The sequence below is a fragment of the Pseudorca crassidens genome, unplaced genomic scaffold (assembly GCF_039906515.1).
Source record: "Pseudorca crassidens isolate mPseCra1 unplaced genomic scaffold, mPseCra1.hap1 Scaffold_46, whole genome shotgun sequence".
NCBI lineage: Eukaryota > Metazoa > Chordata > Mammalia > Artiodactyla > Delphinidae > Pseudorca > Pseudorca crassidens.
The window spans coordinates 2,388,051-2,401,033 of NW_027136299.1; the positions used below are offsets into that span (position 1 = coordinate 2,388,051).

Below are 12,983 nucleotides of genomic sequence, written 5' to 3' on the forward strand. Positions count from 1 at the left end.
TAAACTTGGCTACACAGGAACTGAATTACAGAACAGAACAGGGTCTCAAATTTAGAAAACCAACTTATGCTTGCTTAAGGGGAAAGGTGAGTTGGGGTGCTGCATAAAACCAGAGATTGAAATGAGCACAGATAAAGTTCCTTAAGCCAAATATGGAATAGACAAGAGCTACTCCTTGCTCAACGAAATGGACTCAACACCGCATATTAAACGCCTAAGAATGTACCTGACTAGTAAGTATCTTAAAACCTATGGATTGCTATGTCTCCGAAAGAGAATCAAGCATGTGTACAGGGGCATAAACGCAGCAGTGATAGGATTGGAGAGGTTCGGTGAGCAAATGAAGACCCTTTGAAGTCATATTGCATGGTACCCATTCCACGGGTTTCAACTACCCAGGTTTAAGGTATTCTACCTTCAGCTAAAACATGCATGTGGAAACTAGAGTATGATCAACCATGTGATCGGGAAACGTGTTCAAATATGTCTCAGTTTTCGTACCCTGGTACTTGGGTGCAACATTCCAGACGCTTTACTAACACCCTCCCGACTTGGAGAGTCAGTCCCTTTAACCTCCTGTTTGGCCCAGTTTGCAATTTCTGCGGAAGATGAACAGGAATAGCGAGAACCAATGAGAGACTAGCTGGAGGTGTCTGGACGGGCAAATTTAACTCTCATTTCCCACCAGGAAGAGGAATTAACCAAAGGCTCAGCGTGCCGTGCCGGAACCAGATTAGGGCCTGAAGCCATCCTGCGGTGTTGCGGCCAGGTCACAAGAAAGCGAGTTGAAGAAAGGAGCTCAGGGGCACTGTAATTCACAAAACTGCAGAGTTATAAATGACAGCTATCGTCCAAAAATATACTGAAGTAAGGCTGCCAAGAGGACTTGAAAGCGGGGCAGAATTGCAGGAAACCGATTTCAGGAGGTAGACTGGAATTGCATTGAAAGCATAGGAAAAGAGGCAGAACGTCCACAATGATGCACTTGGCCAAAAAGGGCGTATGCATTTTTTCCTGAATATATTCAGGAAAAAACGCATACGCCCTTTTTGGCCAACCAAGCAAGCTTGCAAAGGAAATCTGCACTACAATGAAGTCTCACTTCCCCCCGGTCAAAAGGGCCATCTGAAACAAGTGTAAAATCCAGAAAGGCAGGGCAGGCCATGGAGAACTGGGAGCCTTGTTATGCTGATGGGCGGGATGTAAATTGCCAACAGACACTCGGGAGAAGTGTATGGTGTTTCCTGAAACATCTAAAAAACAAAGCAACAGAGCCTAGGGCACTTCCACTTATGGTCCTATAGCTTAGGGAAATTAAAATCAAAAAGACACAGCCACCCCAAAGTTTGGGACGCCTCTGTTTACAAGAACCTCATTTACCGTACAAGTTCAATATCACAGAAAGTGAAAAATGGATAAAGAAGTTGTGGTACTTACGTACAATGCAGTATCACTCAACAATGAAATCTATGTCATCAGGCCCGTAGAAGCATAATGAGTGGATTCAGGTACGATGATTCTAACTGAAATAAGTCACACAGAAAAAGAAACATCATAAGATATCACTAATACACAGAATGTAAACTTGGCTACACAGGAACTGAATTCCAAAACAGAACAGGGTCTCAAATTTAGAAAACCAACTTATGCTTGCTTAAGGGGAAAGGTGAGTTGGGGTGCTGCATAAAACCAGAGATTGAAATGAGCACAGATAAAGTTCCTTAAGCCAAATATGGAATAGACAAGAGCTACTCCTTGCTCAACGAAATGGACTCAACACCCCATATTAAACGCCTAAGAATGTACCTGACTAGTAAGTATCTTAAAACCTATGGATTGCTATGTCTCCGAAAGAGAATCAAGCATGTGTACCGGGGCATAAACGCAGCAGTGATAGGATTGGAGAGGTTCGGTGAGCAAATGAAGACCCTTTGAAGTCATATTGCATGGTACCCATTACACGGGTCTCAACTCTCCAGGTTTAAGGTATTCTTCCTTCAGCTAAAACATGCATGTGGAACCCAGAGTATGATCAACCATTTGAACGGGAGACGTGTTCAAATATGTCTCAGTTTTCCTCCCCTGGTACTCGGGTGCAACATTCCAGACGCTTTACTAACACCCTCCCGACTTGGAGAGTCAGTCCCTTTAACCTCCTGTTTGGCACAGTTTGCAATTTCTGCGGAAGATGAACAGGAATAGCGAGAACCAATGAGAGACTAGCTGGAGGTGTCTGGACGGGCAAATTTAACTCTCATTTCCCACCAGGAAGAGGAATTAACCAAAGGCTCAGCGTGCCGTGCCGGAACCAGATTAGGGCCTGAAGCCATCCTGCGGTGTTGCGGCCAGCTCAAAAGAAAGCGAGTTGAAGAAAGGAGCTCAGGGGCACTGTAATTCACAAACCTGCAGAGTTATAAATGACAGCTATCGTCCAAAAATATACTGAAGTAAGGCTGCCAAGAGGACTTGAAAGCGGGGCAGAATTGCAGGAAACCGATTTCAGGAGGTAGACTGGAATTGCATTGAAAGCATAGGAAAAGAGGCAGAACGTCCACAATGATGCACTTGGCCAAAAAGGGCGTATGCGTTTTTTCCTGAATATATTCAGGAAAAAACGCATACGCCCTTTTTGGCCAACCAAGCAAGCTTGCAAAGGAAATCTGCACTACAATGAAGTCTCACTTCCCCCCGGTCAAAAGGGCCATCTGAAAAAAGTGTAAAATCCAGAAAGGCAGGACAGGCCATGGAGAACTGGGAGCCTTGTTATGCTGATGGGCGGCATGTAAATTGCCAACAGACACTCGGGAGAAGTGTATGGTGTTTCCTGAAACATCTAAAAAACAAAGCAACAGAGCCTAGGGCACTTCCACTTATGGTCCTATAGCTTAGGGAAATTAAAATCAAAAAGACACAGCCACCCCAAAGTTTGGGACGCCTCTGTTTACAAGAACCTCGTTTACAGTACAAGTTCAACATCGCAGAAAGTGAAAAATGGATAAAGAAGTTGTGGTATTTACTTACAAAGCAATATCACTCAGCAATGGAATCTATGTCATCAGGCCCTTAGCAGCACAATGAGTGGATTCAGGTATGATAATTCTAACTGATATAAGTCACACAGAAAAAGAAACATCATAAGATATCAGTAATACACGGAATGTAAACTTGGCTACACAGGAACTGAATTACAGAACAGAACAGGGTCTCAAATTTAGAAAACCAACTTATGCTTGCTTAAGGGTAAAGGTGAGTTCGGGTGCTGCATAAAACCAGAGATTGAAATGAGCACAGATAAAGTTCCTTAAGCCAAATATGGAATAGACAAGAGCTACTCCTTGCTCAACGAAATGGACTCAACACCGCATATTAAACGCCTAAGAATGTACCTGACTAGTAAGTATCTTAAAACCTATGGATTGCTATGTCTCCGAAAGAGAATCAAGCATGTGTACAGGGGCATAAACACAGCAGTGATAGGATTGGAGAGGTTCGGTGAGCAAATGAAGACACTTTGAAGTCATATTGCATGGTACCCACTCCACGGGTCTCAACTCTGCAGGTTTAAGGTATTCTTCCTTCAGCTAAAACATGCATGTGGAACCCAGAGTATGATCAACCGTGTGAACGGGAGACGTGTTCAAATATGTCTCAGTTTTGGTCCCCTGGTACCCGGGTGCAACATTCCAGACGCTTTACTAACACCCTCCCCACTTGGAGAGTCAGCGCCTTTAACCTCCTGTTTGGCCCAGTTTGCAATTTCTGCGGAAGATGAACAGGAATAGGGAGAACGAATGAGAGACTAGCTGGAGGTGTCTGGACGGGCAAATTTAACTCTCATTTCCCACCAGGAAGAGGAAATAACCAAAGGCTCAGCGTGACGTGCCGGAACCAGATTAGGGCCTGAAGCCATCCTGCGGTGTTGCGGCCAGGTCACAAGAAAGCGAGTTGAAGAAAGGAGCTCAGGGGCACTGTAATTCACAAAACTGCAGAGTTATAAATGACAGCTATCGTCCAAAAATATACTGAAGTAAGGCTGCCAAGAGGACTTGAAAGCGGGGCAGAATTGCAGGAAACCGATTTCAGGAGGTAGACTGGAATTGCATTGAAAGCATAGGAAAAGACGCAGAACGTCCACAATGACGCACTTGACCAAAAAGGGCATATGCGTTTTTTCCTGAATATATTCAGGAAAAAACGCATATGCCCTTTTTGGCCAACCAAGCAAGCTTGCAAAGGAAATCTGCACTACAATGAAGTCTCACTTCCCCCCGGTCAAAAGGGCCATCTGAAAAAAGTGTAAAATCCAGAAAGGCAGGACAGGCCATGGAGAACTGGGAGCCTTGTTATGCTGATGGGCGGGATGTAAATTGCCAACAGCCACTCGGGAGAAGTGTATGGTGTTTCCTGAAACATCTAAAAAACAAAGCAACAGAGCCTAGGGCACTTCCACTTATGGTCCTATAGCTTAGGGAAATTAAAATCAAAAAGACACAGCCACCCCAAAGTTTGGGACGCCTCTGTTTACAAGAACCTCGTTTACAGTACAAGTTCAACATCGCAGAAAGTGAAAAATGGATAAAGAAGTTGTGGTATTTACTTACAAAGCAATATCACTCAGCAATGAAATCTATGTCATCAGGCCCTTAGCAGCACAATGAGTGGATTCAGGTATGATGATTCTAACTGAAATAAGTCACACAGAAAAAGAAACATCATAAGATATCAGTAATACACGGAATGTAAACTTGGCTACACAGGAACTGAATTACAGAACAGAACAGGGTCTCAAATTTAGAAAACCAACTTATGCTTGCTTAAGGGTAAAGGTGAGTTGGGGTGCTGCATAAAACCAGAGATTGAAATGAGCACAGATAAAGTTCCTTAAGCCAAATATGGAATAGACAAGAGCTACTCCTTGCTCAACGAAATGGACTCAACACCGCATATTAAACGCCTAAGAATGTACCTGACTAGTAAGTATCTTAAAACCTATGGATTGCTATGTCTCTGAAAGAGAATCAAGCATGTGTACAGGGGCATAAACGCAGCAGTGATAGGATTGGAGAAGTTCGGTGAGCAAATGAAGACCCTTTGAAGTCATATTGCATGGTACCCATTCCACGGGTCTCAACTCTCCAGGTTTAAGGTATTCTTCCTTCAGCTAAAACATGCATGTGGAACCCAGAGTATGATCAACCGTGTGAACGGAGACGTGTTCAAATATGTCTCAGTTTTGGTCCCCTGGTACTCGGGTGCAACATTCCTGACACTTTCCTAACACTCTCCCCACTTGGAGAGTCAGCGCCTTTAACCTCCTGTTTGGCCCAGTTTGCAATTTCTGCGGAAGATGAACAGGAATAGGGAGAACCTATGAGAGACTAGCTGGAGGTGTCTGGACGGGCAAATTTAACTCTCATTTCCCACCAGGAAGAGGAAATAACCAAAGGCTCAGCGTGCCGTGCCGGAACAAGATTAGGGCCTGAAGCCATCCTGCGGTGTTGCGGCCAGCTCAAAAGAAAGCGAGTTGAAGAAAGGAGCTCAGGGGCACTGTAATTCACAAACCTGCAGAGTTATAAATGACAGCTATCGTCCAAAAATATACTGAAGTAAGGCTGCCAAGAGGACTTGAAAGCGGGGCAGAATTGCAGGAAACCGATTTCAGGAGGTAGACTGGAATTGCATTGAAAGCATAGGAAAAGAGGCAGAACGTCCACAATGATGCACTTGGCCAAAAAGTGCGTATGCATTTTTTCCTGAATATATTCAGGAAAAAACGTATACACCCTTTTTGGCCAACCAAGCAAACTTGCAAAGGAAATCTGCACTACAATGAAGTCTCACTTCCCCCCGGTCAAAAGGGCCATCTGAAAAAAGTGTAAAATCCAGAAACGCAGGACAGGCCATGGAGAACTGGGAGCCTTTTTATGCTGATGGGAGGGATGTAAATTGCCAACAGCCACTCGGGAGAAGTGTATGGTTTTTCCTGAAACATCTAAAAAACAAAGCAACAGAGCCTAGGGCACTTCCACTTATGGTCCTATAGCTTAGGGAAATTAAAATCAAAAAGACACAGCCACCCCAAAGTTTGGGACGCCTCTGTTTACAAGAACCTCATTTACCGTACAAGTTCAATATCACAGAAAGTGAAAAATGGATAAAGAAGTTGTGGTACTTACGTACAATGCAGTATCACTCAACAATGAAATCTATGTCATCAGGCCCGTAGCAGCATAATGAGTAGATTCAGGTACGATGATTCTAACTGAAATAAGTCACACAGAAAAAGAAACATCATAAGATATCACTAATACACAGAATGTAAACTTGGTTACACAGGAACTGAATTCCAAAACAGAACAGGGTCTCAAATTTAGAAAACCAACTTATGCTTGCTTAAGGGGAAAGGTGAGTTGGGGTGCTGCATAAAACCAGAGATTGAAATGAGCACAGATAAAGTTCCTTAAGCCAAATATGGAATAGACAAGAGCTACTCCTTGCTCAACGAAATGGACTCAACACCCCATATTAAATGCCTAAGAATGTACCTGACTAGTAAGTATCTTAAAACCTATGGATTGCTATGTCTCCAAAAGAGAATCAAGCGTCTGTACAGGGGGATAAATGCAGCAGTGATAGGATTGGAGAAGTTCGGTGAGCAAATGAAGACCCTTTGAAGTCATATTGCATGGTACCCATTACACGGGTCTCAACTCTCCAGGTTTAAGGTATTCTTCCTTCAGCTAAAACATGCATGTGGAACCCAGAGTATGATCAACCGTGTGAACGGGAGACGTGTTCAAATATGTCTCAGTTTTCCTCCCCTGGTACTCGGGTGCAACATTCCAGATGCTTTACTAACACCCTCCCGACTTGGAGAGTCAGTCCCTTTAACCTCCTGTTTGGCCCAGTTTGCAATTTCTGTGGAAGATGAACAGGAATAGCGAGAACCAATGAGAGACTAGCTGGAGGTGTCTGGACGGGCAAATTTAACTCTCATTTCCCACCAGGAAGAGGAATTAACCAAAGGCTCAGCTTGCCGTGCCGGAACCAGATTAGGGCCTGAAGCCATCCTGCGGTGTTGCGGCCAGCTCAAAAGAAAGCGAGTTGAAGAAAGGAGCTCAGGGGCACTGTAATTCACAAACCTGCAGAGTTATAAATGACAGCTATCGTCCAAAAATATACTGAAGTAAGGCTGCCAAGAGGACTTGAAAGCGGGGCAGAATTGCAGGAAACCGATTTCAGGAGGTAGACTGGAATTGCATTGAAAGCATAGGAAAAGAGGCAGAACGTCCACAATGATGCACTTGGCCAAAAAGGGCGTATGCGTTTTTTCCTGAATATATTCAGGAAAAAACGCATACGCCCTTTTTGGCCAACCAAGCAAGCTTGCAAAGGAAATCTGCACTACAATGAAGTCTCACTTCCCCCCGGTCAAAAGGGCCATCTGAAAAAAGTGTAAAATCCAGAAAGGCAGGACAGGCCATGGAGAACTGGGAGCCTTGTTATGCTGATGGGCGGGATGTAAATTGCCAACAGCCACTCGGGAGAAGTGTATGGTGTTTCCTGAAACATCTAAAAAACAAAGCAACAGAGCCTAGGGCACTTCCACTTATGGTCCTATAGCTTAGGGAAATTAAAATCAAAAAGACACAGCCACCCCAAAGTTTGGGACGCCTCTGTTTACAAGAACCTCATTTACCGTACAAGTTCAATATCACAGAAAGTGAAAAATGGATAAAGAAGTTGTGGTACTTACGTACAATGCAGTATCACTCAACAATGAAATCTATGTCATCAGGCCCGTAGCAGCATAATGAGTGGATTCAGGTACGATGATTCTAACTGAAATAAGTCACACAGAAAAAGAAACATCATAAGATATCACTAATACACAGAATGTAAACTTGGCTACACAGGAACTGAATTCCAAAACAGAACAGGGTCTCAAATTTAGAAAACCAACTTATGCTTGCTTAAGGGGAAAGGTGAGTTGGGGTGCTGCATAAAACCAGAGATTGAAATGAGCACAGATAAAGTTCCTTAAGCCAAATATGGAATAGACAAGAGCTACTCCTTGCTCAACGAAATGGACTCAACACCCCATATTAAATGCCTAAGAATGTACCTGACTAGTAAGTATCTTAAAACCTATGGATTGCTATGTCTCCAAAAGAGAATCAAGTGTCTGTACAGGGGGATAAACGCAGCAGTGATAGGATTGGAGAAGTTCGGTGAGCAAATGAAGACCCTTTGAAGTCATATTGCATGGTACCCATTACACGGGTCTCAACTCTCCAGGTTTAAGGTATTCTTCCTTCAGCTAAAACATGCATGTGGAACCCAGAGTATGATCAACCGTGTGAACGGGAGACGTGTTCAAATATGTCTCAGTTTTCCTCCCCTGGTACTCGGGTGCAACATTCCAGACGCTTTACTAACACCCTCCCGACTTGGAGAGTCAGTTCCTTTAACCTCCTGTTTGGCCCAGTTTGCAATTTCTGCGGAAGATGAACAGGAATAGCGAGAACCAATGAGAGACTAGCTGGAGGTGTCTGGACGGGCAAATTTAACTCTCATTTCCCACCAGGAAGAGGAATTAACCAAAGGCTCAGCTTGCCGTGCCGGAACCAGATTAGGGCCTGAAGCCATCCTGCGGTGTTGCGGCCAGGTCACAAGAAAGCGAGTTGAAGAAAGGAGCTCAGGGGCACTGTAATTCACAAACCTGCAGAGTTATAAATGACAGCTATCGTCCAAAAATATACTGAAGTAAGGCTGCCAAGAGGACTTGAAAGCGGGGCAGAATTGCAGGAAACCGATTTCAGGAGGTAGACTGGAATTGCATTGAAAGCATAGGAAAAGAGGCAGAACGTCCACAATGATGCACTTGGCCAAAAAGGGCGTATGCGTTTTTTCCTGAATATATTCAGGAAAAAACGCATACGCCCTTTTTGGCCAACCAAGCAAGCTTGCAAAGGAAATCTGCACTACAATGAAGTCTCACTTCCCCCCGGTCAAAAGGGCCATCTGAAAAAAGTGTAAAATCCAGAAAGGCAGGACAGGCCATGGAGAACTGGGAGCCTTGTTATGCTGATGGGCGGGATGTAAATTGCCAACAGCCACTCGGGAGAAGTGTATGGTGTTTCCTGAAACATCTAAAAAACAAAGCAACAGAGCCTAGGGCACTTCCACTTATGGTCCTATAGCTTAGGGAAATTAAAATCAAAAAGACACAGCCACCCCAAAGTTTGGGACGCCTCTGTTTACAAGAACCTCGTTTACAGTACAAGTTCAACATCGCAGAAAGTGAAAAATGGATAAAGAAGTTGTGGTATTTACTTACAAAGCAATATCACTCAGCAATGAAATCTATGTCATCAGGCCCTTAGCAGCACAATGAGTGGATTCAGGTATGATGATTCTAACTGAAATAAGTCACACAGAAAAAGAAACATCATAAGATATCAGTAATACACGGAATGTAAACTTGGCTACACAGGAACTGAATTACAGAACAGAACAGGGTCTCAAATTTAGAAAACCAACTTATGCTTGCTTAAGGGGAAAGGTGAGTTGGGGTGCTGCATAAAACCAGAGATTGAAATGAGCACAGATAAAGTTCCTTAAGCCAAATATGGAATAGACAAGAGCTACTCCTTGCTCAACGAAATGGACTCAACACCGCATATTAAACGCCTAAGAATGTACCTGACTAGTAAGTATCTTAAAACCTATGGATTGCTATGTCTCCGAAAGAGAATCAAGCATGTGTACAGGGGCATAAACGCAGCAGTGATAGGATTGGAGAGGTTCGGTGAGCAAATGAAGACCCTTTGAAGTCATATTGCATAGTACCCATTCCACGGGTCTCAACTACCCAGGTTTAAGGTATTCTTCCTTCAGCTAAAACATGCATGTGGAACCTAGAGGACGATCAACCATGTGATCGGGAAACGTGTTCAAATATGTCTCAGTTTTCGTACCCTGGTACTCGGGTGCAACATTCCAGACACTTTACTAACACCCTCCCGACTTGGAGAGTCAGTCCCTTTAACCTCCTGTTTGGCCCAGTTTGCAATTTCTGCGGAAGATGAACAGGAATAGCGAGAACCAATGAGAGACTAGCTGGAGGTGTCTGGACGGGCAAATTTAACTCTCATTTCCCACCAGGAAGAGGAATTAACCAAAGGCTCAGCGTGCCGTGCCGGAACCAGATTAGGGCCTGAAGCCATCCTGCGGTGTTGCGGCCAGGTCACAAGAAAGCGAGTTGAAGAAAGGAGCTCAGGGGCACTGTAATTCACAAACCTGCAGAGTTATAAATGACAGCTATCGTCCAAAAATATACTGAAGTAAGGCTGCCAAGAGGACTTGAAAGCGGGGCAGAATTGCAGGAAACCGATTTCAGGAGGTAGACTGGAATTGCATTGAAAGCATAGGAAAAGAGGCAGAACGTCCACAATGATGCACTTGGCCAAAAAGGGCGTATGCGTTTTTTCCTGAATATATTCAGGAAAAAACGCATACGCCCTTTTTGGCCAACCAAGCAAGCTTGCAAAGGAAATCTGCACTACAATGAAGTCTCACTTCCCCCCGGTCAAAAGGGCCATCTGAAAAAAGTGTAAAATCCAGAAAGGCAGGACAGGCCATGGAGAACTGGGAGCCTTTTCATGCTGATGGGAGGGATGTAAATTGCCAACAGCCACTCGGGAGAAGTGTATGGTGTTTCCTGAAACATCTAAAAAACAAAGCAACAGAGCCTAGGGCACTTCCACTTATGGTCCTATAGCTTAGGGAAATTAAAATCAAAAAGACACAGCCACCCCAAAGTTTGGGACGCCTCTGTTTACAAGAACCTCATTTACCGTACAAGTTCAATATCACAGAAAGTGAAAAATGGATAAAGAAGTTGTGGTACTTACGTACAATGCAGTATCACTCAACAATGAAATCTATGTCATCAGGCCCGTAGCAGCATAATGAGTGGATTCAGGTACGATGATTCTAACTGAAATAAGTCACACAGAAAAAGAAACATCATAAGATATCACTAATACACAGAATGTAAACTTGGCTACACAGGAACTGAATTCCAAAACAGAACAGGGTCTCAAATTTAGAAAACCAACTTATGCTTGCTTAAGGGGAAAGGTGAGTTGGGGTGCTGCATAAAACCAGAGATTGAAATGAGCACAGATAAAGTTCCTTAAGCCAAATATGGAATAGACAAGAGCTACTCCTTGCTCAACGAAATGGACTCAACACCGCATATTAAACGCCTAAGAATGTACCTGACTAGTAAGTATCTTAAAACCTATGGATTGCTATGTCTCCGAAAGAGAATCAAGCATGTGTACAGGGGCATAAACGCAGCAGTGATAGGATTGGAGAGATTCGGTGAGCAAATGAAGACCCTTTGAAGTCATATTGCATAGTACCCATTCCACGGGTTTCAACTACCCAGGTTTAAGGTATTCTTCCTTCAGCTAAAACATGCATGTGGAACCTAGAGTACGATCAACCATGTGATTGGGAAACGTGTTCAAATATGTCTCAGTTTTCGTACCCTGGTACTCGGGTGCAACATTCCAGACGCTTTACTAACACCCTCCCGGCTTTGAGAGTCAGTCCCTTTAACCTCCTGTTTGGCCCTGTTTGCAATTTCTGTGGAAGATGAACAGGAATAGCGAGAACCAATGAGAGACTAGCTGGAGGTGTCTGGACGGGCAAATTTAACTCTCATTTCCCACCAGGAAGAGGAATTAACCAAAGGCTCAGCTTGCCGTGCCGGAACCAGATTAGGGCCTGAAGCCATCCTGCGGTGTTGCGGCCAGGTCACAAGAAAGCGAGTTGAAGAAAGGAGCTCAGGGGCACTGTAATTCACAAACCTGCAGAGTTATAAATGACAGCTATCGTCCAAAAATATACTGAAGTAAGGCTGCCAAGAGGACTTGAAAGCGGGGCAGAATTGCAGGAAACCGATTTCAGGAGGTAGACTGGAATTGCATTGAAAGCATAGGAAAAGAGGCAGAACGTCCACAATGATGCACTTGGCCAAAAAGGGCGTATGCGTTTTTTCCTGAATATATTCAGGAAAAAACGCATACGCCCTTTTTGGCCAACCAAGCAAGCTTGCAAAGGAAATCTGCACTACAATGAAGTCTCACTTCCCCCCGGTCAAAAGGGCCATCTGAAAAAAGTGTAAAATCCAGAAAGGCAGGACAGGCCATGGAGAACTGGGAGCCTTGTTATGCTGATGGGCGGGATGTAAATTGCCAACAGCCACTCGGGAGAAGTGTATGGTGTTTCCTGAAACATCTAAAAAACAAAGCAACAGAGCCTAGGGCACTTCCACTTATGGTCCTATAGCTTAGGGAAATTAAAATCAAAAAGACACAGCCACCCCAAAGTTTGGGACGCCTCTGTTTACAAGAACCTCATTTACCGTACAAGTTCAATATCACAGAAAGTGAAAAATGGATAAAGAAGTTGTGGTACTTACGTACAATGCAGTATCACTCAACAATGAAATCTATGTCATCAGGCCCGTAGCAGCATAATGAGTGGATTCAGGTACGATGATTCTAACTGAAATAAGTCACACAGAAAAAGAAACATCATAAGATATCACTAATACACAGAATGTAAACTTGGCTACACAGGAACTGAATTCCAAAACAGAACAGGGTCTCAAATTTAGAAAACCAACTTATGCTTGCTTAAGGGGAAAGGTGAGTTGGGGTGCTGCATAAAACCAGAGATTGAAATGAGCACAGATAAAGTTCCTTAAGCCAAATATGGAATAGACAAGAGCTACTCCTTGCTCAACGAAATGGACTCAACACCCCATATTAAATGCCTAAGAATGTACCTGACTAGTAAGTATCTTAAAACCTATGGATTGCTATGTCTCCAAAAGAGAATCAAGCGTCTGTACAGGGGGATAAACGCAGCAGTGATAGGATTGGAGAAGTTCGGTGAGCAAATGA

General features: G+C 43.8%; 1 long non-coding RNA gene across 1 annotated transcript in view; it reads right to left on the reverse strand.

The window, feature by feature from the left end:
- Window positions 1–3,076: 3,076 nt before the first annotated feature.
- Window positions 3,077–12,983, reverse strand: part of LOC137218210 (uncharacterized) — an 824,059-nt gene continuing 814,152 nt past the window's right edge. Inside the window, exon 4 of the long non-coding RNA XR_010940528.1 lies at window positions 3,077–3,103. This is a non-coding gene — a long non-coding RNA (uncharacterized lncRNA). The remainder of the gene's footprint in view (window positions 3,104–12,983) is intronic.